The following is a 5,432-nucleotide window of genomic DNA, read 5'->3' as shown; positions in this document are numbered from 1 at the left end:
TTAACTGACCATCTACATTTGCAAAAATATTTTGAAGCGCTACACACTTATATAAATGCATTTACAGTTTTGATCAAACTGAGCCAAGTCAATGATCTCAATAACTATAGATGTTCAACATTCTCATTCAAAACATTTTAAGTGAATTCTTTTCAAAATATCCCTTGTATAAAATATTGCTGTGTACTGATTGTATATCACTACATAACATAGTGTTAAATCAGTAATATTTAATAAGCTAATATATCAATAAAATAGTATTTTATCATATACGTTCTAAGATTTGAAAACTACTTGCCACATTCTGTTAGATTGCTGTGAAAATAGCTGGTATTCTAACTAAATATTGCTCAAATACATTTACTAACACAGTAATTGGCATAGATAATAAAAATCTAGACCAGATGCTAAATTCAGTGATTCATCTTCCTATATTCTCCTCCCCATTGGACTTCATGTTAGATATTTTTAGTATTGATCTATGGAAATTTCAATGAATTATATCTTAGAAGAATTGGCTTTATGCTGAAGGAAGAAAAAAATGCATAAATACTTTATTTAGTCTGAAATGTCTTGTGGTTAATTCATTAAATGCCTTAACTGTTATAAGACTTAAATATTTGGAAGAAAGCAGATATTCTGGGCAAGAACATTATACCATAATATAGACATAAATTATGCTTAATTAAAGTATATATTTTACAGAAGAGATAAAAATGAAGTCTTCTCTGTTTGTATGAACTGTTCTTTGTTATAAGTGTGCTCATGTGTTAATTGTGCATAAATGTGTCTTTCTTCAGAAGAAGAGCAGTGTGTATATATCATTTCACTTGTTGATTTTTTTTTTTTCTTTTTAGAATAATACCAGTAAAAGGGGAAAAAACAACAATCTAGACTTCATAGAAATAAAGTAGCCTTTAGCTGGTCAAAATATTCTTTTCTTATTCTGTTATTCCATATAGAAAATAACTTTTTGTGACATTGATTATTTTAGCTAGTTGACTTTTACTTCTAATTTCTCTATGCAATTCATCTCTAGCCATCCAAGCTATTCACTCATTTTTAAGTCTTGTTTGTTTGGGTCTCTTTTTTTTTTCCCTCTCTACCTTGATTTATGATAGCCTTGTTGATATCATTTTAGAAATCTTAGTTTTGTTTTATCAATGTTCTAAGCCTGCAAATCTGACAATCTTGCTGCATCTCTAAGCACTGTCTATAGCACCCAGGCTGCTGCAGCACCTTAGTTGTAAAACATTGATTCAACGATGTACTGTTAATATATATTCCCTTATAGTTATTCAATATATAATGAACATGCTTATACTTACTAAAATTATGACATGGCTAAGACACAAACCTAAATATTTAACACTTGCAACCAGAAGAACTCAGCAGTTCCAGATATTATTGTTATAAAGCTATGAACAAATGTGAGCTCTGTTATTATTTAAATATTATAACATTTGTGAAGCTTCTGCCATGGAATACATGCAAATGAATTTAGCAATGCTCTCTGAAATTAAACAAAGATTCTGGCATTCAAATATATGGAAACTTTTGATGTAAAACTTAACTTATTTGTTTTATGTTATAACAGTCTCATAAAAAAAAAAAAACTTTATTTTCAAATAATTATACATCTTGAAAGTATTATTCATCTTTTCTTTTTTATCTTCAAGTTACAAGAATGTAAGATTATCTATTATTTATTCCATTATAATTTTCCTCCAAAATCCATTTTAAATCATATCAAATTAAAACAAAATTTTAAATTGTTGTTTAATTTTACAGTTTATTATTTCCTTGACTGCTACAATAAGACTATTTAAGTAGATGTCAAAGTTTCAAGTTATTTACTGAAGTTCCGTGTTTGCTTTTGGTACCTCATTTTTGGAAAAATAGTAGTATGTGGTCAAAGTTTGGTACTCTTTTATATTTGTCAAGTAAACTATGTTTTAAAACCTATTGTTTTTTGGGTTTTTTTTTTAGTTCTTTCATATGCTGAAAAAAAAAACGAAACAAGAAATATATATGGAAGAAAAATTGATATTTTAAATTGTAATATAAAAATACAGTTTGCATCCCCCCCCCCCCCCCGTCTCTTTCTCTCTCTTATTCTCTTCTCTATGTCTCTCTCTCTAAATATTTTGTCTTATATGAAATAAAAAACAAACAAAAAGCGATAATTTATATGAAAGGAAAAATTCCTTACTTTTGTAAAATGAATTAAATAAAAGGCATTGACATGAATTTTTTTTTTCTCTGGAACAATGCTGTACAACTGTTTATTTAGTGAAAATGTTAACAGAGAGGAAACTAATCTATTTTCCATTGTGTTCCACCACCTGAGTAAGTGCCACTGCATAAGTGAGCCTTGGTGAGTGATATTTCTGCATGAGGGAACTTTGTTGAGTGATACTTCTGTTAGAGAAAAACCACTATGAGTGATGCCATGGCATGGAACAAGGCTTAGTGAGGACATTTCACCATGTATGTGAACACTAAAACATATGGCATCATTATGGGAGGCATTTTCAATAGGCGGTATTACCATGTGAGAGAAATTCCTTGAATGGTGGCATTATATATCAGAGCCCAATGAATGGTGTTGCCAAGAAAGTGAAAAACTTCACCTTAATTAACTTCTCGTTAAGTTGATAAAACCCTAATTACTGTTTCTTTTCTAATTCTAACTGCAATTCTGATGCAAATTTTTTTTAAAAAATGGTATGTTCTATTTCAACAGATACATCAAATCTCATTTGCATATGTACACACACACACACACACATGCACATTATACATATAGATATATGTGTGTGTATGTATGTATGTATATATATATATATATATATATATATATATATATATATATTCACACACACACACACTGATTTTTTTTTATTATTTAACATCCCACTCCCCAGTTAAAGACAAAGAATCTAAAGAAGAAAATAAGTATCCAAAAATCATACAAAATCAGGAAATGACATAACTGAAGATTGTGTAATCTGCTATTATTAATGTGTTGGTGGTGTTACACATGATGTACACACAAACACATACAAACACACAATGTTGTCATTATAATCATTAAATCCAGAAATTAACATCACTGTTGAAGCAGGGAATTTTATTTTTGTTTCAATTACTAAACAGGAATTTTTGGTAACAACTTTAAACTTAGTATAATACTATTCATTCATGTCATACATACTATCATGATTACTATCATTTTATAACAATAATTACTAATGCTGTTCTCATTACTATTACTACTATTATGGCGGTACAGATGATGCTGGTTGTAAGGAGCCGGATTACATCTGTTAAAGAATTTAGTTTGGTACCTTTCTGTTTCTGAATCCAGAATCCGCCTGGTCTGCTTTGCCTTTCATTCCTTTGGGATTGATAAAATAAGTAGCATTAAGTTACTGAGGGCTATTTTATTGAATATATCTCTTCCTTTTACAATACAGGCCTCATGCATAGTAAAAAAGAAATTATTATTATTATTATTATTATTATTATTATTATTATTCCTAAGAATACAAAATGCAGGGAAATCCTTTTGTGGAATAATACCAAGAATTGTCTTCAAATTATTTTAAAAGCAGGGAAACAATTTACTACTCATTATATTTTTCCTTCTCGTTAATTTAATGAAAAAGGAAAGAAAAAATAATCAACATCACCAGCACCAATTACCATATTAAAACAGGGTTTTCTATTTTTTTTTTTCTTCAAAATCAATTTTTTTTTATCTGTGCTTACATTCAACAAACATTTCTCTCCAAAGCAGGGACAGTCTTCTTTGTTCTCATGAGAAAATCATTTAAAAAATGTTTTCTTTTTATATCTGACAACAACACTTCGAACAGTTATCATTTGATATCCATCAAGTATCTGTAACTGAAAGTATACATAAAATATGATTTTTATCTTATTTCCTTTGTGTTAATAAATAAAAAGGAAAAAAAAAACTAATAATAAAGGTTACTTTGGCAGACTGAAAAACAATTTTTTGCAAATTTCTGAATTCTCTCTCTCTCTCTTTTTCTTTTTTTTTTGAGAAATGGTAACAATTTTAAGTTTAATATATTATAGTATGAATATTGTTCCAGGAGGTAACTAAAAGAGGAGTTGCTACTAATGTTACACTGGAAGCAAGTTGATGTATGTTTTATTTAACTGTAATTGTTTTGTTCTTTAACTTGTGTGTTCTACCAGTTTTTGAAGTTTCTATGTACATAGGTATATAAATAATGTATGTATATATACATAATATATATATATATATTCATATATATATATATATATTCATATATATATATATATATTCATATATATATATATATATTCATATATATATATATATTCATATATATATATATATTCATATATATATATATATATTCATATATATATATATATATTCATATATATATATATATATTCATATATATATATATATATATTCATATATATATATATATATTCATATATATATATATATATTCATATATATATATATATTCATATATATATATATATTCATATATATATATATATTCATATATATATATATATATTCAAATATATATATATATTCATATATATATATATATATTCAAATATATATATATATATATTCATATATATATATATACATATAGGATAAACAATAATTAGAAATGAACATTATACATGCTAACATCACACAAAAATATCCATCTTCAGGATATCGCCACCATCACCACCTTCATTGGATGTATAATTCAGAAATCCACCCTATTCAAGACTATAGGTAGATAAATATATATATGAGTGTGTGTGTGTATTTATATATGTATAAATATACATATATATATATATATATGTATATATATACATATATATATATATATACATATATATATATATATATATACATATATATATATATATATACATATATATATATATATATACATATATATATATATATATACATATATATATATATGTATATATGTAAGTGTGTATGTACGTATGCATGTATGTGTATATATATTTGAATTTATATATATATGTGTGTGTGTGTGTGTGTGTGTGTGCATATATGTGTGTATATATATAATAATATTATATTATTAAATCAACATTAAATAGAGTGATGTATTATCTATGACTGACAGTAGAATATATAATTTTATTTTTGAATTATGTGAAGATCACAAACTGGGGTGATTTAAAACATATGTAACAAAAATATATAGATATATATAAATAAAGAGCAGGGAAAAAAGTACCCTAATACACACATTTTTCTTAAGGTACATTGTATTTCTTTTGGGTCTGTATGCATTTGATATGAAAATATAAATAAATATATTAATAAACATACATACAAACATTTGTGTAGATATATATCTAAAGTGTAATGGCTATAT

General features: G+C 25.8%; 1 long non-coding RNA gene across 2 annotated transcripts in view; it reads right to left on the bottom strand.

Moving 5' to 3' along the window:
* Positions 1-1,864: 1,864 nt before the first annotated feature.
* The window catches only part of LOC128248912 (uncharacterized), a 26,134-nt gene continuing 22,566 nt past the window's right edge, over positions 1,865-5,432 (bottom strand). For both annotated transcript variants that reach the window (XR_008265064.2, XR_016243432.1), the window contains exons 3-5: positions 3,775-3,912; positions 3,351-3,400; positions 1,865-2,001 (exon numbers count right to left, since the gene is read on the bottom strand). This is a non-coding gene — a long non-coding RNA (uncharacterized LOC128248912). The remainder of the gene's footprint in view (positions 2,002-3,350; positions 3,401-3,774; positions 3,913-5,432) is intronic.

The sequence above is a fragment of the Octopus bimaculoides genome, chromosome 10 (genome assembly GCF_046866305.1).
Source record: "Octopus bimaculoides isolate indiv1 chromosome 10, ASM4686630v1, whole genome shotgun sequence".
Taxonomy (NCBI): domain Eukaryota; kingdom Metazoa; phylum Mollusca; class Cephalopoda; order Octopoda; family Octopodidae; genus Octopus; species Octopus bimaculoides.
This window is presented reverse-complemented; position numbering and strand designations above follow the sequence as displayed.